The following is a 26,512-nucleotide window of genomic DNA, read 5'->3' on the forward strand; positions in this document are numbered from 1 at the left end:
TAGAGGCCTAGAGTTGTAGCTTCTTGACTAGCACTGAGGGAATAATGGTATTGAAGGCTGAGCTGTAGACGATGAAGAGCAGCCATATGTGAGTTGCTGTTTTCGAGGTGATCCACAGCTGAGTGAAGAGCCAGCGAGATTGCGTCTGCTGTGGAACGATTGTGACAATAGGCGCATTGCAGTGGGTCCAGAACTTTGTTTAGGTACATGTTGATTCTGGCCATCACCATAGAAGTTAGTGCGACTGGGCAGTAGTCTTAGAGGCAGCCCACGCTACTCTTTTTGGGTACTGGGATGCACCTTTTGAAGCAGGTGGGAATGTCTGCCTTCAGACATGAGAGGTTGAAAATGTCTGTGAACCAGCTAGTTGGTTGGCACAGATTTTTTATACCATGCCAGTTATGCCGTCAAGGCCTGATGCCTTGCAAGGGTTCACTTTCTTGAAAGATATTCTAATGTTGCCTTCAGAGACAGATATCACAGAGTCCTCAGTCTTTTCAGGGATTATAGTAGGCACTGTTTTGGTGGTTCTTCTCAAAGCAGGCGCAGAAGGGGTTGAGCTCATCAGGTAATGAAGCATCACAGCCATCTTTAGTGTTCACCCTTGCTTTGTAGGCTGTAATGACCTGCACTCCCTGCCATAGCTGGCGTGTATTTGTCTCTAGCTTCCTCCAGAATTGCCACTTTGTTTTAAAAATGGCCTTCCACAGGTCGTACCTGGACTTCTTGTAAAATTATCAATCCCTGGCCTTAAACCCCCTTGTTCTCACCCTCAGCAGGTTGCGAGGGTGAAAACAATTGAAGAATTAATTCAGTAGGATTCAGTAAGGGATGAGAACAATTGAGGAATTAATTCAGTAAGGGGATTGACCTCCATCTTCTTTTTCCCCATAGCCATAGGATTGCATTAGTCAAAAGCATTTCTCCAGTGTGCTTCTGCACATTGCCGGCTTCTGCCCTGAGGCCTCCTCAGGCACATCTCTGCACAACTCCTGCTGTTGAATGGATAAGCTTTGGTCAATTATTTGTAACATATTGTAAAATATGACAAACGACCATATCAACGTAACTCTTTGTTTACCATGGCGGGTTGCTACATTATTCTCACAGTATACACAATTCTTTCAAAAGCATGTTAATGATATCAAACTCTCAATTTTGTTCTTCCATTACATGGGAAAAACTTGCACTTGGTGCCCTTTGTTTTAGGATGTTTCCAAGTGTTCCACAGACAGTATTTAAATAAATGGCTTGTGTTGGAAGCATGACTGATGTGGAAACACAATGAATAGAATCCTAATGTTACACATTCAACAACTAGAAAGCAGCTAAATTGAACTCTACCTAACTGTCCCTAACAGAGTAATGGGGCTGTAGATTTGGCTTTTTTTAAATTCTGGAGTCGATGATAACTACTTGCACTTAATTCTTTAATACTTTAGATCAGTGGTTCTCAACCTTTTTCTTTCCACTCACATACCACTAAGTAATCCCTATGCCATTGGTGCTCTGTGATTAGTAAGGGATTGCTTCAAGTGGTATGTGAGTGGGAACGGAAGGTTGAGAACACCACCGTAGACCTAATTGTTACTGAAATATTTTACTTGAGAAAAATTGTCATTGGCCCGTTTCCTTTGGAGTTATGAAACTGCACATTATGAGTCAGTTAGGTACGATTAAAACAGTGGTTTTCAAACTTTTCCTTTCCACCCACATTCTGCTTTAAGCAATCCCTTACTAATCACCGAGCACCTATGGCATTGGGAATTCTTGAAGTGGTATGTGAGTGGAAAGAAAAAGGTTGTGAACCACTACTTTAGATTTGGAGAAAAACAATTTCTCCCCCCAGAAAGTCCCTTGGATAACCTTTTTGATTTGCAAATTCTACCTGGGGCTTTGGCATTTTTAGGTCCCATGCATATTTGACAAATATATCTGTTTATCAGATCTGAAAATTCTGAGTGCAAAATCCTGATGCTACATGATGTTTTTGTAAGGTGGTTTATATAAATGTTTGTAATGTGATGCTGCCACAAAACAATGAATTTTGTGTCTTGTTCATTACAATAAATTCTGATTTTGATAAGCTCTCCCCCAGATTGGGCAGAAAAATGAAACACAATAAGAAAGACAATGACACTGATGAAGGTGGAACACCAGGGAGCGAATGTCCAGAGTAAAGGGAAAAAATATATAAAGGGTGATGATACATTAGGAAATAGGTAAAGGGGAAATCCAAGAGAAAAGCAAAATCAAAATAAAAATTGTGACAATAAATGTGATTGAAGTACCGTGTTGAGAAATTGAAGTTTATCATCTGACTCTACATATGAAACAAGACAAACATTTCCTTAGACCACATCAGATCATGCATCAAACAAAATACTCAGCACATGATATTCACACACACACACACACACACACACACACACACACACACATAAAATGTACACATAAATATGTACAAATATTTGGAATAATTTGCTTTTCATTTATGAGACCCAAAGTTGCAGGATACCATTTATCAATTTCACAGCCTGCGGGAAACATCTGGCAGTACTCATTTTGATGCTGATGGATGGTAGGGATCGTCAATAATTTTGTTTTTGAGCCCCCACTAAGTAATGCTTCTGGTGAATGTTGTCACTAGAGGAAAAGGAGGTCCCATTAATGTTTTCTGCTGTTTTAATGATCCTCTGTATTGATTTCTGGTCTGATCTTTCTGATGTATTAACAGCAGAAAGTAATTTTTGAGACAAAAAACTCGTGCAAGTTCTTTAAGAAAATGAATTTGTTTCAAAAACTATAAATGATTATTTAAATGATGGCATTTATTACCAGGCAGAATGGCACTGTTGGTTATATGACAGTACCTTTAAGCGAAGCTAGTCATGTGCTGTGAAGGTAGTACAGTACAACTCCGATTATCTAAAATATTCAGGACCTGGCCCATGTTGGATAAATGCTTTTTTTTTTCAGAGAACTGGTCTTTTTTTTTAAAACAGCCCAGTAGCCACAACAAATCACTTCTAACAGTGGTTAAACAACAGCAAACAACAAGGGAGGGCTTCTTAAGCATTAAAGTAATGTTTAATTCTCACAAAAAAAAGTGCTGGTGCTGATGATCACCAACACCTCCCCAGCGAGGCCTGCACTACCGCCGCAGCATCCTGACATCCCTGGTCAATTTAGCTCCGAAAAAGTTTCGGATAAACGAGGGTTTCTGATTTGTTTCAGATCTCCTCATTTAACTGAAATTTAAAATTCTTTTTGGATAAATGAGGATTTTGGAGAATCCGATTTTGGATAATCACAGTTGGTATTAGCTGTACTTTCTGTGGGTTTTCCATTGGTTTGCATGCAATTGCTGTTGCAACCCAGCTAAAAGTCAGAAATGATTTGACATGGCTCTGTTCATGCCTTGTCACTTGCCTCTGTGTCAGATTTATTAGACTTGTGACATGTGTGTTTTCGGCAAACATTTTTTGTGTTCTTTGGAACTTTAACACCAACACCTTTCCCTCTCAAGTAGCACAAATGATTTGGAGAATAATTCATCAGGCTTGAGTTTCTAAATTTTTGGAAGAACTGTTTTGTCACATTTTTAATTTTGAATCAGTTGGCTTGCTTGCATGTTAGGAAGTATCATGTTTGTAATGTTTCTGCTTTCTTGGGTAATTTCAAGAATTTTGGAATGATCAGGAGTTTTCTAATGACTCAGTTAATTACTCAGATAATAGCACTCACATGACTAATTGCATACAGGATCTTGAACTATCTGTCTAAATTAAAAAAAACTTTTATGCTGGCTGATTTCTTAGATACAGTTTGTATTAGCCTGAGGATGTTTTAGTCAAAATGTGAAACAATCTGGATGGAAACAAAAAACAGGAGTAAATAGAAAGGATGACTTTCTTTTTGGTTTTTGACATTACCCATTAATTACTTTTTTTGACTAAAAGTTGAGATTTTTTTTCTCACTGACTGAAAATGCATAGATCATTAGTAAGCTTTTTCTGATAGTTTTTGACGATTGAACTGCTAAAAAGTAAATTTATTCAGCACCAAAAATCATGGAGTTCAGCCAGCACAGACCTTTGATCCTTTGATAGAGGACAAAATGTTCCTTCTAGCCAAGGAAAATAAATGTATTTGGTGTAGGCAGCTCTCCAGATCCCTCTTTACTATACATTGGCTGATTGTGTGGCTGACTTTCAATTTGTTTTGCGCCTTTCAGTATTAAATTTCATCAAATTTGTCCGTATTTCTATCAACTCATCAATGGTGTTTCATGGCTGAAATTTATTACCTCTGCCAATAGCATTTTCTTTTTTCTAATTCACTAATCACACACTCTGCATTCATACCCAGCTCATTTAATAAATGTAGGAAGCAGCAAAGATCTTTGTACAAACCCCTGTTGTACATCACTGATGGCAGGCATCTATTCACAAAAACACCCCTTGACCATTGCCCTCTGCCTCATCCCACCAAGCAAATTTGTCTCCGATTTGCCTGGACCCTTTGGTTCTCACCTTTTGTATCAGTTTCATATGTAGGTCCTTGTCCACATGGTTCACATCAAAGGCACTACTTGGTCAGCTTCTCAAAATTCAGTCAAACTAGTCAAATAAGATCTTGTTTTAATTTCTGACCAAATTTGGCTCTTTGAATGTACTTTAATCCTGTCTCAGAACTTTTCTAATAATTTTCCTACTACTCACTGCTATCCTCTAATCATCTGACACCTCACATGTGGCCAGTGATGATTGGAAAATTTATGTCTGGGTCTTTAAATTTTTAAATTTTATTTAAAAAAATTATTTACAACATGGTAGCAGCCAATTCCAGCCATTTAAACCCAAATTAACTTATAACCCCATACATTTTGGAGTGAGAAGGACACTGAAGCACCCATGAAAAACCCAGGGACACGGGTATTTTTTTTACACAGAAATCCCGTGATATTGCCAGGTTAGTTCATCTTTTTACACAACAAGCTGGCTTTCCAGGAGCAAAAGAGACAGGACATGTAACACAACAGTGTTGGCATCTAGTTTTACGTATAACATACCATATTTGACGACATGTTGGATCCACTTTTATCTCCCAAAAAATGGCGCAAAAATATTCCTCCGGCGAAGTTGAAATTAGGGCTGACATGAAGGAGTGGGGCAGTGGGATCAGTGTGGGGGCTGGTGATGTGGTGTCAGGAGACTCTCCCGGTGACCACTATCGGTCCCCGCACTGGTCATTGTGTTGAGAAAATGTCAGGTTTGAGGGAGACAAGTCTGGACATAAGGGTTTACAATCAAACGTTACTATCATTAGGACACAATTAATAGAAGAGCGTGGGAAAGTACCTACACAATTTAATAAAACATGTGCAATTTATGAAAAAGAATGTGGAAAATACATGCACAATTTAATAAAACATACACGCACAATTTAAAAGAGCATGAGAAAAATAAAGCGCACAATTTAATAAAGCATACATGTACAACTTAAAAAAGTGCATGAGAAAATCTACTTCAAGTATTGATCTATAGCTGTGTATTTCAAGCTTTCCCTTCCCTCTCACATACCACCTTAAGTAATCCTTTACTAATCACTGCTATTTATTGTTGGGGGCTGGTGGCGGGCTGTTGGGGGGGGTGGGGGAGTGGGGCAGTGGGCTTCAGACTGTTCAAAATGAGGACAGACCGACAGACCAGCTTGCTCACAGAACAGGTGACTGGGGACAGCTGAGAGAGGGGTGGTGGGATCAGTGTGGGGGCTGGTCTTTTCTCACAATGCCACTCCCTAACACTAATCTCCTCTCCCTTAATATGTCTGTTAGTGGCAGTCTTGAATACATTTTGTAACTGAGCATTCACACCCTCCTTCTGTAGAGTTCCAGATTTTTATCTTATTCATGAATGATCAAGCCCTATTTTGAAAGACCAACAGCCACCCAACATCTGTCCAGTCAAATTATGTATTTATGAAATAAATCATCTTTCATTCTCCTCCCAGCAACACATCAGTGCTTCACCCACCTAATGAAACGATGAGTCTAATAGAGCACACATGTCAAACTCAGGCCCGAGGGCCAAATTTGGCCCGTGATATAATTATATTTGGCCCGTAAGATCATATTAAATATGTATTAGAGCTGGCCCGCTGGCTGATGCGCCAGTATAGCGCATGCACAGCTAATACTACAAATCCCAGAATGCTTTGCAAATGCGTGGGCGCCGGCCTGTCAGCCCGCTAATCGCCCCCACCTCCTCTCTTTACTTTCATTAGCATCTGCGACCTGTCGCCCAACTCACATGTAAAAAACCCCTTACGAAAAATGGCCAAACGAAAGACAAAACAGGACCTTTCAAGACAGGTGGGAGGCAGACTCTGACCCCAGAGTTTGATGAACATGCATCTAAGAAGAGATGCCAAGTATCTGGTTTAGACCCAGGTGCATCAGAGTAAATCACAGTGTAGCAAGCTAAGATTGGATTAATCTTTTCTTTGGTTAACTTTGGACTGTTCATAGTTGAAAGATTGGATTTTCATTGAAGCAAGTTGTTATTTTTTTGACTTGTTGGCTTGTGAAAAAAATACATTTAAAAGGAGCTTAAAAGCTATAGAGAAATATTATTTATTGAATATTTTATTTCTCATTTGTTAATGCTTCTTCTGGAAAGAGTTTAACCAAAACTATTATTAAACATTTATTTTAATAAGAAAAAGTTTAACATTACATATGTTGAAAGAAGAGAAAACATGCAGATGTTGTTGAAAATTTTCACTAAATATTTAGTTTGGCCCACGACTTAGTCCAAGTTTTTAATTTTGGCCCTCTGTGAATTTGAGTTTGATACCCCTGCCCTAGAGCATGCATCGCCAGCAGCTCATTTCATCTCCAACTTCAGCCATTTCATTTACAGCTCATTGCAGACTTCTTGCATGTATGGGAGCATGCATAGACATCAGAGATGGGCTAAACCCCCAGTGGCTGCCAGTCAGTTAATCCCTAATGTCAGCCAGATTGGCTCAGCCTTTTACCTTTGCAGCTCAATCTGGTAGATCTAGTGTCAAATTAGTGATATACTGGAATGAAAGTTTGCTGGGTTGGTGCTGGATCCAGCAACACTTTGTGATTGCCCCTCCCCCCCCCCCCCCCCCCCCCCACTCCTTCCATAAGCAGCCAACAGCAACTGAGAGCAGGCAGCGGGCTTCGGGAGAGAGCGAGACAGCGGTATTATTATTTTTAAAAATCCTGTTGTCCTACTTGTATGTTTTGCCCAAGTTTTAAATGCTTGCCCTTAAATACACTGAAAAAAAATTATACACAAACTCATCCTTTCCCATCATGGTGCAGAATGCCAGATCGCCATTTTACACAAATGGTGTTCCGGCACTGTTACTACATCTGCTGCCAGAAAAAAGCCAGGACTGGAATGAACCCCCTATTCTGCTGCAGTGCTTTTTACACAGCAGGTGAAGTGTAAAAAAGCTGCAAATATCCCAGAATGAAGTGGCTGTGTAAAAAAAAAAGCATAAGTTTGGGGAGAGCAGACAAACATCTTATAGACAGCACCCAATTAGAACCCAGATTGCAGGCACTGCAATAACATTGCGCAAATCACTATGGGAATTGTGCTCCAATCTCTTCATTCTATAGCAGCCTGGGATGTATCTTATCAAACATTGATATCATATCCAGCTTTTAATACCATTTAGAGATCTAATCTCTCTTTTTCAAAGGTAATTTAAGAATTGACATTTCCTTCCTGGAGTTCTCCAAGTGCGATGTCCTCGGTAAATGAATACTTCTCCTCTTATTCATTAAATCATTATTCATTCATTTTGCGTCCCTGAAGTTTAAGTTTATGTCTTCTTTGGCTTGGCTTCGCGGACGAAGATTTATGGAGGGGGTAAAAAGTCCACGTCAGCTGCAGGCTCGTTTGTGGCTGACAAGTCCGATGCGGGACAGGCAGACACGGTTGCAGCGGTTGCAGGGGAAAATTGGTTGGTTGGGGTTGGGTGTTGGGTTTTTCCTCCTTTGCCTTTTGTCAGTGAGGTGGGCTCTGCGGTCTTCTTCAAAGGAGGTTGCTGCCCGCCAAACTGTGAGGCGCCAAGATGCACGGTTTGAGGCGTTATCAGCCCACTGGCGGTGGTCAATGTGGCAGGCACCAAGAGATTTCTTTAGGCAGTCCTTGTACCTTTTCTTTGGTGCACCTCTGTCACGGTGGCCAGTGGAGAGCTCGCCATATAACACGATCTTGGGAAGGCGATGGTCCTCCATTCTGGAGACGTGACCCATCCAGCGCAGCTGGATCTTCAGCAGCGTGGACTCGATGGTGTCGACCTCTGCCATCTCGAGTACTTCGACGTTAGGTGTAAGCGCTCCAATGGATGTTGAGGATGGAGCGGAGACAACCAGGTTAAACAGTGTTTCTCTGGACTTTTTTGTTTATTTGACAGGCTCTATTCTTTTTCTGGTTACTCTCTTGTCCATAATGTATTAATATATTGCATAATAATCTTTTCCACCAGGACTATTTTGTGCCCCATTTTATTCTTCCTTTTTTTAAGAAGGCCCTACACTAGATGCTCCTATTTTTAATTCTCAAAACTGCCTGATGTCCAGGACTGGTGAAGGACAAGGCCAATATGCTGGCCCATCAACATTCACTATTACATTTATAAATGCTTCCTATTGGTCACCTGGAGACTTGCCAATTCTTAACTACATCTCGTCCAGATTGAAATTGGCCTTCCTCCCTGTGGTGAGCTGCTAAACTGTATTGTTTTCTTGATTACCTGGTTCCACCCTGTCCTGTGACTATACCTGTGGCCCCTCCCTCTCTTGACCTTTGTATAAAGCCTCTAACACCCTAACCCTTTCCCAGAAAGCCAGGTCAAGGCACAGGATGAGGTCCTTGTCCATTGTGAATGAAAGCCTGTAGATCTGTGACTTGGTCTTAGCCTCTTGAGTTATTTACTGTGTGTCACTCCGCAAGTTGGAACCTTAATTTTCAGTCTATCTACTTGCTTATGTCAGCCTTTGACTGGGTAACTTTACAGAGACTTTAAATTAGGAACAGGCCACTCTTCCCTTCGAGCCTGGTCTTGGCTGATCTGATTGTAAACTCAGCTCCATCTTCCATTTTACCAACGGTAACCTTTTGCTCTCTGGGGAAGAATATCTGCTGTTTTGAAAAAAACTGCTTCCATTGTCTTAAGAGGAATAGCGATGCAAAACGTTAAGATCTTGAAGTCTCATTGAACTTTTCTAAACTGCTGCAAAAAAAAGCCGAATTTGTTAAATGTTTTCAAATAAGGCATCCCAGACATGGTGGGAATTTGAACAGGAAGGGCCCTTTATTTAGCCCATGATGTCAGTGCCAAATATGATGCCAGGTTTGAAATAAATCTAGTGTCTCCACATGATCCATATCCCTCCATAGTCTAGTAAACATTCTCTGATTTGCTGCTAACGTCCTGAACTGGCATCTGAAACTGGAATTCCAATAATGACAAGACTTAATGACCAGGTTACTGTAAAGTCATTTTGTTGACTGCTGCTCAGTAAGTAAGGCCAGAGCTTTATTTCAGATCAACTGTTACATGTGAAGCTGATTTGCTAACAATAGAAAGCACATGCAAATTGTGCTTGGACAGTGGCCAAAAATGTGAGTTTGCAAAAGAAAATATTAGATTAATGACTTTTCTAATCACAACCTAAAATACTGCTTAGAAGTTAAGTTGACGGTAGCAAAGTAGTGTATTTCCACTGCAAACAATTCCTATGTTCAGTTAGTAAAACAATTCTCATTCTATGCAGTAGTTTAATGTTTTCATCTGCAGCTCTGTGGGCAGGTGTCAAGGTTGTGAAACCAGAACAAGACACTCAGCTGATGTCAGTGGCAGGTTTGATGGTCTGTGCAGTTTTTTGGCTCTGCAAGCTGAGGATCTTAGTGGCTCAGTTGAGCACAATGACAACCAAAAGTTGAAATTGCTGCTCAACACTCTACAAACCCTTCATGGAAAATAATTTGGTTGGAGGATTTTTTTAAAAGAACAGTCCACTCTTTTAGTGGAGTTAACTAGAAAGTCAGCAGATGCTGGGGTCAAGTACAATGCACAAATCTACTGGAGAAACTGAACAGGTCACACAGCATCCATAGGAAGAAAACTGTGTATACCTGACAAAGGACCCAAGCCCGAAATGTAAAGGGTAATCAACAGTTTGGGCCTGAGCCTTTGTTAGATATGCACCCTTTACTTCCTATCGATGCTGTGTTACATGCTAACTTTCTACGGCACCTTTGTGTCTTGCACTCTTTCTGTGGGATCTTTTTAATTTGGGTGGTAAATCTTGCATAGAGCAGAACTGGGTATGAAGAAAGTTTTGACATGGCTGGATTGTTGGTGCTTTCTAGCCATGAAGTAGCAGGCACTGGAAGCACTGGGTGGGGTAGGAGTGCCAAATGGGAGAGGTTTGTGCTTTATTCAGTGTTCTCTGATTACATTGAATTTTCTGTATCTCTGTTCCTGAATATGCAATTCTTAGACGTAATGCATCTTGTAAATACTCTAATTAATTACTCAAATGAGCTAATTGAGTTGCAAAAATATAGCATTGCTTTTAAAAAAAAACAATTAGTAAGGCAAAGATATTGGTCAAGAAATTAAATTGCGTGGTGCAATGTTTATGTCCAAAACGTGACAGTTTTCCCTTGTAAAATGGGGCAATGGTTCTTGTCATTAAAAGTTGTTTTTTTCCCCCCCGTTGGTTGCCATTTGACAAGTTTTTTTTTATTTTAAATTTTTTATTTTTCACACCATAAATCACAATAGCCATGATATACACTTTTTCTTTTTCACACATTTACAGTGACTTTTTCTCCCCCCCCCCTCCTCCCAAGCCACCCCCCCACCCCCCCCTCCTCTCATCCATTTTAGGTATACAATCTAGGTTGCATTAATTCAGTCAGACAATGTTGTCATTCAACAAAAATACACCAAAAATTCTACAGAGTCCATTCTTTTCTTTCCTTCTCCTTCCATCAACTTAGGTAATGTTTGTCCCCAGTAGGTTTTCGCTATTGTATTTAATGTAAGGCTCCCATACTTGTTCGAATATTTCAATATTATTTCTTAAACTATATGTTATTTTTTCTAATGGAATACATTTATTCATTTCTATATACCATTGTTGTATTTTCAAATTATCTTCCAATTTCCAGGTTGACATAATACATTTTTTTGCTACGGCTAGGGCTATCTTAACAAATCTTTTTTGTGCATCCTCCAAATCAATTCCAAATTCTTTGTTTTTTATGTTACTTAGGAGAAAGATCTCTGGATTCTTTGGTATATTGTTTTCTGTTATTTTATTTAATATCTGATTGAGATCATCCCAAAATTTTTCTACTCTCTCACATGTCCAGATTGCATGAATTGTTGTTCCCATTTCTTTTTTACATCGAAAACATCTATCAGATACTGTTGGGTCCCATTTATTTAACTTTTGCGGTGTAATGTATAGTCTGTGTAACCAATTATATTGTATCATACGTAGCCTCGTATTTATTGTATTTCTCATCGTTCCAGAACATAATTTCTCCCATGTTTCCTTTTTTATCTTTATATTTAAATCTTGTTCCCATTTTTGTTTAGTTTTACCATTTGTTTCCTCATTCTCCTTTTCTTGCAGTTTAATATACATATTTGTTATAAATCTTTTGATTAACATTGTATCTGTAATCACATATTCAAGGTTACTTCCCTCTGGTAAACTCAGATTGCTTCCTAATTTATCCTTCAAGTAGGATCTCAGTTGGTAATATGCCAGCGCTGTATCTCCAGTTATATTGTACTTATCTCTCATTTAGTTTGATGCTGTATTGGCCACGGATGGTATTTGAGGCAGGACTGGATGGGTTCCTTTTGGAGAGTCATGTCACGGTCCCCTCATGTCAAGGACAGAGTTATGGTTCTTGGAAGTGTTCCTTTCTGTTTGCTGAAGTCTTCTCTGTTCTTTAAGTTTCCCTGTGATCTTGCTGGTGGGGGTGGATGGTGCTGGTGAGCAGCCCTTGGGTATTTTCATTGTAGGTGGCTGTGCTATTGCCCTAAGACTTTTTATTCAACCTTCGGTAGAGGCTGCCTCTTTAAATGCATTTAAGACACAGTTAGATTTTTAAATTAGAGAAGAATTGAGCATTAAGGTGAATTGGCACCTAAGTGGAGCTGAGTCCATGGCCAGATCAGCCATCATCTTATGGATATCTTCAACACTTCATTGCACTAGGTTCAAGATGGCTACCATCATCCCGGTATCCAAGAGGATGACAATTACAGGCCTCAATAACTACCCTCCTGTGGCACTCACCTCCACCATTATGAAATGCTTCAAGCATCAAGGTGATGGAACACATCAAAGCACACCTCCCAGAGATGCTGGACCCATTTCAAATCACCTATAGAAAAAACTGTTCCAGAGACTATGCTATAGCCTTGCCCACCCTGGCCCACCTGGAGAAAGATGCTTCATATGCCAAGTTGCTGTTCAATGATTTTAGCTTTGCATTTTATATCATCATTCCCCAGAGCCTGGTGGAGAAGTTGTCCTCGCTGGGACTCAACACCCCTCTCTGTAACTGGATCCTGAACTTCCTCACAGAAAGTGTGCAGTCTGTCTGGGTCGGTAGCAGAATGTCAAACACCATCATGCTAAGCACCGGCTCACCTCAGGGCTGTGTGCTTAGTCCACTCCTGTTCCCACAGATAACACAACAGTAGTTGGCCTCATCAGCAACAACGATGAGTTGCACTACAGAGAAAAGTTGGAAAATCTCAGAAATGGTGCGAGAGTGACAATCTGAGTCTCAAAGTGGACAAGATGAAGGAGATGGTCGTGGCCCTCAGGAAGACCAGGAATGACCACTTTCCATAACACATCAGCAACTCTGTAGTAGAGAGAGTGGAGAACCCCACGTTCCTTGGGGTTCACTTAACTAGCGACCTATCGTGGACACTCAGCATCTCCTCACTTGTCAGGAAGGTGCAACAGTGACTGCACTTTCTGAGAAGATTGAAGTGGACAAGGGTACTGGCCACCATTATGTCAACCTTCTATAGGAGCTCTATTGACAGAATCCTGGCTGGCTGAATTACAGTATGGTTGCTGCAGAGAAATGGATTGGAAGTCAAGACTTCCTCCCACCCTCATCGACATGATCTACTGGGATTGTTGTCTGAAGAAGGCGCGCAAAATTATTGATGGTCCCTTCCACCTTGCACATAGCATCTTTCAGCTGCTCCCGTTGGGGAAGAAATACAGGAGTATCAGTATCCTAGCCAGCACCACCAGGCTGAGGAACAGCTTATTCCCATGGGCAGTGAGAATTCTGAACAACCAAAGAAACTCTCGTATGTGCAAAATGACATTTATTTCTTTATTTGTAGAGATTAAATTCTTGTCCTGCGAATATATTGTTTGTCTTTGTGTGTTTATGTCTCGTTATGTCTGTTTTGCACCAAGGAGCAGAGAATGCATTTTCTTCTGTTCTTGTACATCCTGATGACAATAAACTTGACTGAATGGCGGAGCAGACTCAACAGGCCAGATGGCCTATTGCTCCTAGTTCTTGTGTTCTTCCATCTCGTGGTGGTTTACTTTGCCACCATCAAGATTCCAACCTTAGTGAAACCAATCTAGAGAACAAATGGGATACTGTTCAACACCTTCACTTCAGAACCAAAGTCATTCCATCTTCAGTCATTGCACTGCAGTTTGCAGGTGATGCTTGCATATGTGCATACCCCAAGTCATCATAGCTTTGTTTACTGAACCTTTCAAGAAAACTGGACCAACAACTATACATAAGTAAAGTGGCTCTACCAACCTGTACAATGTTTTGCAAGGTCACCATCCCCAGGAATTATCAAGGCTCACAATAGAATCCTGCAATGCTGGGCACTTCCAATTCCCAATAAAGTTTAATGATAAATCTCATCGGCAAGAGCATTGACAAGGCCCTCTTGGCCATCTGAAGAAGGGCGATTGAAAATGAAGACCTTAAACCTAGTACCAAACTTTTACCCAGTGGAAGAGTCATCCTTGTAAAGTATCATTTCCGCTCTCTATTCCACCCCCCCCCCCCACTACAGGAGATATCTTGAAGCACTAGGACAGCACTATAAAATCCTCAAATTCCATTGTTATTCTACTTATCTCAACAAACTTTCCAAACATCTAGACCCCAAATATATTCAGCCAGCTCCTGTGGAAGGTGGTTCTGATTGGCTCTCTGCTATACAGGATGAGCAGGTGGAAAGAGGGCATGTCAAGGACTTTCTCAAAGACGGTTTCCCAGAGTGGTACTGTCAAATACAGGAGGCATAGTGTTTAAGGTGAGACGGGGAAATTTGAAAGTAGTTGCATGAGGCAAGATTATTACTCTGCAAGCGGTTAAAGATGCACTTGGACTGGCTCACAAACAAGCAGTGGGGTGATCAGAATCATGGACAGGTCGATGGAATTTGTTTAATTGGCATCATGGTCGGGTCAGACATGGTTGATCAGTGAGAAAATGTAACATGCCATTTCTAATTAAAATAGAGGAGAATTTGGAGTGACATTGAGAACCTTGTCTATATATGTCGGGAACACGCAAAGAAATGTCGTGGAAGGAGCACCCTGCAACAAAAACAGGCCTCTCTCCACCCACTTTCCACTTTGGTCTCATTAGGGGCCTCAGAATCCATAGGCGAATGAAGTTGTCCTCAACCTTGGGGTACTGTCTAAGATGGTAGGCTTGTAATTTAAAAACCAATATTGTACCTGTGCATTTCTGATAACGTTTTGAAATTTACCAGAAATAACTGTTGAGTTGGCAGTACCAAGTGTGTGTGATTTATGATAATGACGATGAAACTAGGACAGTTATTTATTTGACGGTAGAGTTCAAACTTCCTCAATTTTGCTGTTAAGGTAATAGATAGTGTAAGTATAGTCTTTCTCTCTTTCTCTTTGGCTTGGCTTCGCGGACGAAGATTTATGGAGGGGTAATGTCCATGTCAGCAGGCTCGTTTGTGGCTGACAAGTCCGATGCGGGACAGGCAGACACGGTTGCAGCGGTTGCAAGGGAAAATTGGTGGGTTGGGTGTTGGGTTTTTCCTCCTTTGTCTTTTGTCAGTGAGGTGGGCTCTGCAGTCTTCTTCAAAGGAGGTTGCTGCCCGCCGAACTGTGAGGTGCCAAGATGCACGGTTTGAGGCGATATCAGCCCACTGGCGGTGGTCAATGTGGCAGGCACCAAGAGATTTCTTTAGGCAGTCCTTGTACCTCTTCTTTGGTGCACCTCTGACACGATGGCCAGTGGAGAGCTCGCCATATAACACGATCTTGGGAAGGCGATGGTCCTCCATTCTGGAGACGTGACCTACCCAGCGCAGTTGGATCTTCAGCAGCGTGGATTCGATGCTGTCGGCCTCTGCCATCTTGAGTAATTCGATGTTGGTGATGAAGTTGCTCCAATGAATGTTGAGGATGGAGCGGAGACAACGCTGGTGGAAGTGTTCCAGGAGCCGTAGGTAATGACGGAAGAGGACCCATGATTCGGAGCCGAACAGGAGTGTGGGTATGACAACGGCTCTGTATACCTCTTTGTGAGGTTTTTCAGTTGGTTGTTTTTCCAGACTCTTTTGTGTAGTCTTCCAAAGGCGCTATTTGCCTTGGCGAGTCTGTTGTCTATCTCGTTGTCGATCCTTGCATCCGATGAAATGGTGCAGCCGAGATGGGTAAACTGGTTGACCATTTTGAGTTTTGTGTGCCCGATGGAGATGTGGGGGGGCTGGTAGTCATGGTGGGGAGCTGGCTGATGGAGGACCTCAGTTTTCTTCAAGCTGACTTCCAGGCCAAACATTTTGGCAGTTTCCGCAAAGCAGGACGTCAAGCGCTGAAGAGCTGGCTCTGAATGGGCAACTAAAGCGGCATCGTCTGCAAAGAGTAGTTCACGAACGAGATGCTCTTGTGTCTTGGTGTGAGCTTGCAGGCGCCTCAGATTGAAGAGGCTGCCATCCGTGCGGTACCGGATGTAAACAGCGTCTTCATTGTTGAGGTCTTTCATGGCTTGTTTCAGCTTCATGCTGAAGAAGATTGAAAAGAGAGTTGGTGCGAGAACGCAGCCTTCCTTTACGCCATTGTTAATGGAGAAGGGTTCAGAGAGCTCATTGCTGTATCTGACCCGACCTTGTTGGTTTTTGTGCAGTTGGATAACCATGTTGAGGAACTTTGGGGGGCATCCGAGGTGCTCTAGTATTTGCCAAAGCCCTTTCCTGCTCACGGTGTCGAAGGCTTTGGTGAGGTCAACAAAGGTGATGTAGAGTCAAAGCACACCAAAATGCTGGAGGAATTCAGCTGGTCTTTCAGCGTCCATGGGAGACAAATATGTTTTTTACACTGCCGCTTCATTCCAGGAAATTATTGCCATTTTCCTGGAATGAGGGTGCCATACCTGTTCTGACATTTTACCTTCTAGACCCCAAGTAAATTTCCCAAAACGCCTGCAGTGTAAAGTTACTGCAGGCATTCCGTGAACAATGAGCTAATGAATAGGAACTATCAATGTTGCGCGTTGCAAGTCCCACCTCTTTAATTACCACATTTCCGATCTTTAGTTTTAGTCAAGAGATGTCGGACATTCTTCAGACCGGTAAAATCACACAATTTCTATCTCTGTATATTCATGCCTTGAAATACTACTCCCAGTCATCCTCTATCCATTCCATTCTCTGTGGCCTGAAGCTTTGTTTCCTCTGCCTGAATGCTCATCAAATTCTGCTCACCTCGTGGCTGGTGACTCAGACGATCCCTCAATTTTTCATTATATTTAGACTAATTTTTAAAAACCTCTTTTGACTCATTCCTTTCTGTTCAGAAACAACCTGCCTTTAATTGCCACCTTAATCCTGTCCATCATTGGTCCCCATTCCCACAATTACTAAGGCTCGAGTTTTGGAATTCCCTTCCTTCCTTTTCCCTGCTCCTTCCTCCCCCTTAGGGCAATCCCTCCAACCTCTTGTTTTTGTTCATTGTCCTAACATCTAGCATCAGTTTTTTTACATAATGGTTTCATAAGGATGCAAATGTCGAAGAAGTTTTGGAGCATCTCTTGGGTGTTTTTCTTTTGTTAATTACTATGTCGATGGAAATTATTGTTCAATGATGGAGCATGAAGGAAACCATTTAGCCTGGCAAGTTCAGACTAGCTAATTTTAAGAGCAAGATTTAAGATGTACAATTCCTTTATTGTCATGTATTATTACAGACCATGTAATATTATACAAAATTACCTTCTTACTGCTGTAAGGCAGGCAAAGAGTCACCATTAGTATTGCCCGGTGACCCTTACTGTACGAGAGAAAGAGAAGGAAAAGAGAACCCCTTCAGAGTTACTGAGTATCCCTGGATTCACCTCCAGTGCTCTTGCAGCCGCACAGATTCCTGTTCAATTCATCAGGAACCTGAGCTCCAGATCCAAACCCTTGACACAATCAGGATGCATTCAGCACCCAAGACTTTTCGGGAGCCCTTCTTGTCCTCCGCACCCTCTCAAATTTTGGTTCCCTTGATCCAGTCTCCAGCAACCCGTGCAGGTCTCTTGACTGCAAGTTGCCTGCAGCCTTTGTGGGTCCCTCTGCCGCTGAACCCCTTGCTGATCTGCCACAGTGGTCACTGTCCTGTAATGTTTGTCTCCTCTGCTGCTGCCTGCTTCTCAATGGGGAACGTTCTCACCATTTCTTGTGCATCTCCCGGGCCTGCTGCTCCTCAGAGTCTCCAAACTTGGGGCTGCTGCTGAGGACTGGGCACAAACCTGTGCGGTTGCAGGATTTTGGTTTAAAAACACCGTTGGCCCTTTAACACCTACACCAATGCTGAATCTCCGCTCTCCAGGGTGTGCACCAGCGATAGTGATGTCCTTGCAGCAGCTCTGGCAGTGCCCCATTTTTATTATTGATAGAGTTCAGAAGGGAACAGATTTAAACAAGGATATGGACAAGAAAAGTAAAATTGGAATGACTTTAGAAGGTGAAAGGTAGGAGAGATTAAGTTTCACTTTCCATTTTTTGTATCCCTGTTTTTTGTTTTTCCATCCATTTATGAATTTCTCTTTTTGGAGCACCTGAATTTGGCCTGTATGATGTAACATTTGAGTTGCAGTTTTGGGGACGAACTCTGGCTCACCATTACTGTTACTCATTTGAATTGCAACGTATTCCCTCATTTATCAAAGATGCTCTGCCAAGTAGGATCACATTATTGTATCTGTATCAGGATTGCCTGGATTTGCCACATTTCAGACATGCTTGAAGCAATGACTGAGCTAAATACTTCTCAGTACTAGAAGACAGAGATGTATTCCAATGAAGGCAGTTTAAACAAAAAAAACCCCTATTCTGATGGCTACTTTCTTCCCTTCTGCCTTTCTCCAAGAGGAAAAAAGTCTAGTGTGATAACAAAGTTACGTTAACCATTTCTCTGCCATTTCATTCCACTCTCAACTGGATTTTAATTATTTTTTTATTTTCAGTTGTTCATGAGCTCCAGCTGTTTCTTTGTCTTTTCTTTTGCTTCTAATAATTCTTGCACATTCCTCACTGAGGTGTCTGGTAACTTTGGTTGATTAGGCTTGGCTGTGTCTGTTACATTTCCTGCACTTTTGTTTTTTTTCCTCCCCTCCCCCCCCCTCCCCCATACAAGACTGCTATAAAATTCCCTGTGCCCACAGTCACTCATCTTTCAACATGTGCAAAGTGTCATTCCCTCCACAACATCCTATCATTCTCTTCCTGTTCCACAACCCTTTCCCTCTGTCCCTTCAACTCCTTTTAGGTACAAGGTGGTTTACTTGTATTCAAATATTGTCTCTTTTTACCACACAGGAACTGGTACACCAAAGTAGCCATGTGAAATACCTCTGTCCTCCCCCCCTACCCAATGAACACTATTGTAATCTTTTGTCCCACAAGCAATCTAAACCCTTCCATCTTTTTGCTCCATTGCCTTTCCAGACAATATTCAATAAAAGCTGAAAGAACAGTCCCTCATTCTTTCATTAGGCATTTTATAGTTACCACATTCATCATCTAATTCTAATTAGAAAAGCTGCTCATGTTTATTTGGACTAGAGTTTTGATAATTCTGCTATGGCTGATCATATAGAGTCCAGATAGGTCTTCTGTTTACTTGTTCTGTCCCTATTCACTTTTGCCTTGGGCAGTTTTGTAGTCACTGAACCTCTCCTGCCTCTTACCTCGCCATATCCTTGTTTAAATCTGTGGCCTCTCTATCTTTAGTAAGTTGCGATAATAATGGGCTGGATCTTCTGTAAGTTTTGCAATTGGAGGTTGGGGCCTGTGTTTGCCTAAACTGTGTTCAGCCTCATGTTAATCCAGCAGGGGCCTTCACTTCATGGGCTAAGATGACAAGAGGAAATACTGGAACTACTCAGCAGGTCAGGCTGCAGCCACGATGAGAGACACAGAATTAGTTTCAGATTAATTACTGTTCATTAGAACAGTTTGATTTGGCTATAAAGGAGTGCTGAAGAACAATTGGATACCTAGGAAAAAATGTAAAATCGTACAAAGCTGTGTCGTGCAAACAAAACTTTTTGGCACTGTGACAGTATATAGATAGATATGTTTTTGGGAGATAAATTGGGGCAGGGTTTGTTAGTGTAGGTCACATTCAAACACTTTAAAACAGATCTTATTTAAAATACTGGAGCTCTGCTAATGCTAGACATGTGGGGGCCTCAGCCTTTGCAAAAGGTTTGGAGAGTGCCCGAGAGACTTCACTAATGGATTGTTGTTTACAAAAAGGCAACAGATGAAAGAGCTTGTCAGAGCCGTAGACAGTCTGGAGGGGAACTTGCTGTTCTAGGGAGGGTCATGTGGTTTTGCAAGCAGAGAGAGTAAAACAGGTTTTCTCTGTGTGTGTGGGCGTGTGTGTGTGAGAGAGAGAGAGAGACACACACACACACACACACACACACACACACACACACACACACATGGAGATCGATTCTACAGTGTTACAGTCAGCAACAATAGCTGGGACTGGAACAGGACAAGCTGGCATGCTTGTCGAAAGCCCCATTTGGAAGACTGGTTGTGAGTTCTTAGTTCAGCCTGGTCAAAGCCCTTGTGGTTCATGCAAGAGGAGAGGACTGGCTGTCTAATGTTTTACTTAAAATAAGAGAAACAAGAAGGAACTCTTTGGTGACCTGAAAGAAGGAGGTTGTCATCTGGAGAACCCTGAGGGGGCAAGTTTCTTTGACAAGACACTGAAGTGGCTGGGTGTCCAGCGTACAACAAAACTTTCTCTGAAAACTGACAAGAACCTTCCTGAGCGGTAACCATTTACCTTCAAGCTCCAAAGCCTGGTGAACTTTATAAATGTTAAATTCTGTGCATAGTATATGAATTGCCTGCAACCAGTGAACTTGGAGGAATGAGAACTGAGATTGAACTGTGTACCAAATAACTTTTCTGAACTTGTACACACATTACATACACGAGCACTTAGAACTAAAAGGGAGTTAAGTAAGTCAATAGTGATAAGTTAAAGTGTGATTCTGTTTTCATGTTTAAAGATAATTAAAAGCAATCTTTGTTTAAGTAACCATTTGTCTTGGTGAATATCAATTGCTGCTGGGTTTTGGGGTCCTTTGTGCTCGTAATAGTAAGATCAGTGATACCTTTTCAAATGCCTTTTTAAAATTATCTTTGAATGTCTTGTATGGGCTGTCTTTATTTCTTGTTTTCTCTTGTTTTTGTTTGGAGTTAACTACATTTTGAACCAGATGTTTAGCAGTTGCAACTCAGAGATTGCAAAGTTTGAAATCAGTCACAGGTTGGAAAAGCCTCACACTTTGCAGGGGATCTCTGGTCAGTGGGTGAACTCCTGAGCTGCTGAGAGCACCTGGGAAAGAAGATAGAATGTAGTGTTCTAATACTATATTGACTGGTTTTCATACCAGCATTGGCTGGCATCATTTTCTTTTGATTTTGGATTGTCAGCATCTGCACCATCTTGCAGGTGATAAGTGGCTACATCCCAGTCTGGTCTGGGGACACCAATGTCTTGAGCGTAAAGCCCTTCAGAAGGTAATGAACACAGTCTAGGACATCATAGGTAAAACCCTCCCTTACCATCAAGAACATCTACAGCAGGGCTGGCCAAACATGTTTAACATAAGAGCCACATACAATAAACTTCAGATGTTTGAAAGCCACAACAATTATATGATCACAAGCCATGTCCACTAAAACTACCATTGTAATCAGCAACTTGTACCAATCCCTTTCTCAGCCAACATACCATATGTGCCGTTGTATAGGAAAACCCTGATATTTCCACCTAAAAAGTGGTTTTGAGTGATACTCCTTGTATAAGACGACCTCCTAAATCTGGCACTTACAGCTGACCAGTGGATGCTGTAAAAGCAAATTACAATATTTTAATAAGAAATGATCATTTAAAGCAGGGGTGTCAAACTCAAATTCACAGAGGGCCAAAATTAAAAACTTGGACTAAGTCGTGGGCCAAACTAAATATTTAGTGAAAATTTTCAACAACATTTGCATGTTTTCTCTTCTTTCAACATATGTAATGTTAAACTTTTTCTTATTAAAATAAATGTTTAATAATAGTTTTGGTTTAACTCTTTCCAGAAGAAGCATTAACAAATGAAAAATAAAATATTCAATAAATAATATTTTTCTATAGCCTTTAAGCTCCTCTTAAATGTATTTTTTTTCACAAGCCAACAAGTCAAAAAATAACAACTTGCTTCAATGACAAACAGGTTTGTCTTTTAAAATGATGAACATATAGTCTGCCTCCCACCTGTGTTGAAAGGTCCTGTTTTCTGTCTTTCGTTTGGCCATTTTTCGTAAGGGGTTTATTACATGTGAGTTGGGTGACAGGTCGCAGGTGCTAATGAAAGTAAAGAGAGGAGGTGGGGGCGATTAGCGGGCTGACGGGCCGGCGCCAACACATTTGCAAAGCATTCTGGGATTTGTAGTATTAGCTGTATACTGGTGCGGCGGCCAGCGGGCCAGCTCTAATACATATTTGATATGATCTTGCAGGCCAAATATAATTATATCACGGGCCAAATTTGGCCCACGGGCCTGAGTTTGATATGTGTGATTTAAAGGCTTACGTTTTATTTGGATATTTTAAAATAAACCATTGTCGGCTCCTGTTGGAGGCTGTTTTAAAGCCTGTACAGAGCCAACAAGCAGATGGATCCTGTGGAGGAGCTCTGAGACTTCACAAATAACTAATGGGCCATGCACGAGATTGCATCAGAGCTGGCAGGAAGGTGGCAGCGGTATTGCGGCTTTGTCAGCAAGGTAATAATTTCAGATCCTTTGTATAGGACGACCTTTTAAAGGCGAAATTTTTGTTTTGGGGTCGTCCTATACAATGGGATATACAGTATTTTCATGAGCTGCACATTATATGTCAGCCGCATGAGGCTTGTGAGCCATAGTTTGGCCACACCGATCTACAAGGAAGTGAAACATGGAAGTCTGCAGACGCTGTGACTCTAGTAACAGCACACCAAATTGCTACAGGGAACGCTGCTGTTGGAGAGCAGCAGCAATTGTCAAGGATCCACACCACCCAGCACAAGCTCTGTTCTCACTGTTGCCATCAGGAAAGAGGAATAGTTGTCACAAGACTTGCACCATGAAACTCCTCAGCAACAAATTCACTCAGTGACTTATTTAAAGGCTTTACTTTTGCACTGTATTGATTTTTTTCTCTCTATATTGCAGTCAGTTTGTTTAGTTTTTTAAAATGTGTATATTGAGAAGTTTTTTTGCACTACTAATAAGTGGTAATTCTGCCTCACCCGCAGGAAAAAGTATCTTAAGGTTGTATATGATGTCATGTATGTACTCTGACATTAAATCTGACATGGCCGCTGGGTCATTCATCCACTTGGAAATAGATGTGGAGAGATGTTCTATACCAAAAAGCTGTTTTGAAAAGAAGAGGAAATTAACTTGTGTTTTCAGAACTAGATTTTGTTCAAATCATTGAGGTATTTGTATCATTTATTTAATTTTTGGTACCAGAACAGGAAAAGTAGCTTTTTCTTTAATTTAAATGCATCAAGCAAGGCCAAGTTGATAAGGAAAGCTTCCAAGTGATGATTGGATTTATAGTTCCCTTGTCTGGTGGATAACTGTCTGTCAGGTTGGAAGCCTGTGACAAGCAGGGTGCCTCAGGGATCGGTGCTGGGTCCTTTGTTGTTTATCATTTATATTAATGATTTGGAGGAGGGTGTAGTTAACTGGGTAAGCAAATATGCAGATGATATGAAAATAGGGGGAGTGGTGGATAGTGAGGAAGGATTTGGTTTGTTTGGAAGAGAGGGCTGAAAGATGGCAGATGGAATTTAATTTAGACAAGTGTGAGGTGCTGCATTTTGGAAAAAAATAACCAAAATAGGACATATGCAGTTAAGGGGAGGGCATTGAGGTATGCAGAGTTATCTTAACCTGGGGGGGGTGGGGGGTTATGGTACAGAGTTTATTGAAGGTGGATTCCCATGTAGACAGGATGGTTAAGAAGGCATATGGCATGCTGGCCTTCATAAATCATAGTATAGAGTATAGGAGCTAGGAAGTGATGCTGCAGCTGTTTAAGGCATTGGTGAGGCCTGGTTTGCAGTATTGTGCTCAGTTCTGGTCTCCAAATTATAGAAAGGATATAGATAAGGTGGAGAAGGTGCAGAGAAGATTTACAAAGATGTTGCCTGGCTTACAGCATCTAGATTTCGGAGAAAGATTAAGGAGACTGGGTCTTTATTCATTGGAACGTGGACGGGGGATTTGATAGAGGAATTTAAAATTATGAAGGGAATGGATAGACTATACGTAAATAGACTCTTTCCCCTGAGGGCAGGAGGTTGGAACAAGAGGGCATAAGTTAAGGGTAAGGGGGCAAAACTTTAGGAGAAATGTTAGAGGATGCTTTTCCACTCAGAGTGGTGGCAGAATGGAATGATCTTCCAGAAGAGATAGTTGCGCCAGGGTCCCATCTGTCATTTAAGAGAAGGTTGGATGTCTACATGGATGTGATGGGGTTGGAGGGTTATGGGCGGAGAGCGGGAGGGGGAGCTAGTGAACCAGCACGGACTTGAAGGGCCGACATGGCATGTTTCCATGCTGTAAACGGTTACATGATCTGCTCATCCTTCTCCACCCATCTTTCCAACACCCCTGGTACTTTCCCCTGTAACTGTAGGAAGTGAAATATTTGTTCATACATTTCCATCTCTACCATTCAGGGTTCCAAATTGCCCTTCCACATGCATTTCCTCTAACCTCATCTGCTGCACTCAGTGCTCCTGATGAAGCCTCTTCTACAACAGTGAGAGCAAGAGCAGACTTGGGACTGGTATGCAGAGCATTTATGTTGAGTATTCAATGGTGATCCCAAGCTCCCAGTTAAATTCCATTTCAAATCCCTGTCCTCTTTGCATTCCTACACTGACCTGCCTGTCCTGCCAGAGTGAGTCCCAACATAAATCAGTGGAATTATCCCTCATATTCTGCCTGGGCAGTCTACGCCCCAATGGTATTATCATAACATTTTATAATTTCTGGCAACGAGTCCACTTTCTCTTCTATACTCCTGCTTTTCTCCTTTACCTTCACTCCTCTTTGGTTCCATCCTTCCCTTCCTCCATCTCCCTTCTGGATTCTTCCCCACCTCTCCCTAATTCCATCTGATCTCTCTACAACCCACCATTCTCACCTTATCAATAATCAGATTCCAGCACTGGCATCCTTTAGGGACTTTTATGCACAAAAGCCACGTTATCACCTGCTCAAATTTTTTTAAAAAAAAGGCAAATCTACCTTTTACGCAGAGGTTGAAAAAGGCGGATAGCAGCGTGCTGGCTTCCCCAGGACTAAAAGGGGGCGGGATGTGCAGCATAGCAGTGTCCACCCTACGACAGCTCTACCACCCTCCTGCCTGACAGCACCCACTCCCCTCTGCTTGACAGCCTGCTGCACGGTTCACAGAATCTGCAAGCCCCATACATCCAGCATTGAATGAAGCAGTGCAGCTGATAGGAGTCTGCAGAGACACAGCCATTCGGTCCGAGGGGTGGCGTCAGGGAAAAGCCGGAGTGAACGAGCGCAGACTGACAGTTCCACCGCTCTGTGACAGGGCAGCGGGTCGACGGGGCTGTCAGTGCGGCGCGACTTCGCTCCACCTCTGACACTACTGCCCTAAGCGGAAGGAGCGTGGAGCAAGTTGGACCAGCCAATCCACCTTTTGACCTTTTATGAAGGTAGGTGGAGCATCTTAAAGGCAGAGAAAACCTGTCTTTACGAATCACTAATTTTCACCTTAAAAGGGCATTTTGTCTTCTAAACAGCCACTCCCATCCTGCCCTGTTGGTTTGTTTTTGCCTCTTGCTCCCTTTGTCTGGAATCTGCCAGTCCTCTGCTTCTGTCTGTCATATTTCACCTCACCCTGGACTATCAATCCCATGCAGGACCCTTGGCTTCTGTACTTCTTTTCCTCAGGCCTGAGGAAGAGTTTCAGTTCAAAACTTCGATCATTCTTTTCTCCCACTGATGCCGCTTGACCCACTGTGTTCCTCCAGCATTGTGCACTTAACTACCAATTTTGTTTAGCTGTGTTTCCAAATTTGGAATGTTATTGTTCATGGCTTTATAAAAATTATCTTTTTTAATTATACCCATGGTAGTTTGAGATGCCCCAGACTTTGCCTTCCATTCTGATTTTTCACATCTTTCATCATTGCTCGTGCTACCTGATGTTGAAGCTTGAGCCCGATCTGGCTGGGCAGTTTATTCCATTCCTTGCTGGTGATCTGGGTTGTGTAGTCTTGAAATTTTTCTTTTTCTGTTTGCCAGATGTTCAAGCATATGTTATTTTCAATTACAGTTACTAAAGGTAAAGTTAGTATTAATTTCACCACTGTTCTACTTTCACTTCCGGAATTAGCAACTGGCATCAGTTTATAACTTGTCATTTACATTTAGATATACAATATAAATAAAGCATTGTTATATACACTGCAGCAACGATAAAAATTAGCCCAGATGGTGTTATATTTAAAATAACATTTTTAATTATTAATTAGCAAAACTTAACAAAAATTATATACAATTATCTAACTTAAACTCTAACTATGTGCATATATATTGGACTGTGTGGAATACCCCAAGCCAATTCTGGGAAGGAAGTTCAAAGTTCAGAAATTTGGTGATGACGCGTGGGCTTGATATTGATGCAACACGCAGGCTTTAGATGGTTGAGGCATGAAGGCCTTAGATGGTGAGACACGCACTTAGATGGAAGGCGCAGTTTATGAAGTGGGTGTAAGAGACCAGGGGTGACAGAAGGTTGATTAACTCACAAACACCCGTGCTGAGGTACTTCAGAGAAATGTCC

The 26,512-nt window shown here is 41.7% G+C and overlaps 1 protein-coding gene across 5 annotated transcripts in view; it reads left to right on the forward strand.

The window, feature by feature from the left end:
• Positions 1-26,512, forward strand: part of LOC138758950 (semaphorin-4D-like) — a 169,063-nt gene that overhangs the window by 38,113 nt on the left and 104,438 nt on the right. Inside the window, exon 1 of one of the 5 annotated variants that reach the window (XM_069928650.1) lies at positions 25,284-25,379. The exons of the other annotated variants lie outside the window; for them this stretch is intronic. The gene's annotated coding sequence lies outside the window, so the exon portion shown is untranslated. Of the gene's footprint in view, positions 1-25,283; positions 25,380-26,512 lie in introns of those variants that run through there. 5 annotated transcript variants of the gene reach the window in all.

The sequence above is a fragment of the Narcine bancroftii genome, chromosome 1 (assembly GCF_036971445.1).
Source record: "Narcine bancroftii isolate sNarBan1 chromosome 1, sNarBan1.hap1, whole genome shotgun sequence".
Taxonomy (NCBI): Eukaryota; Metazoa; Chordata; class Chondrichthyes; order Torpediniformes; family Narcinidae; genus Narcine; species Narcine bancroftii.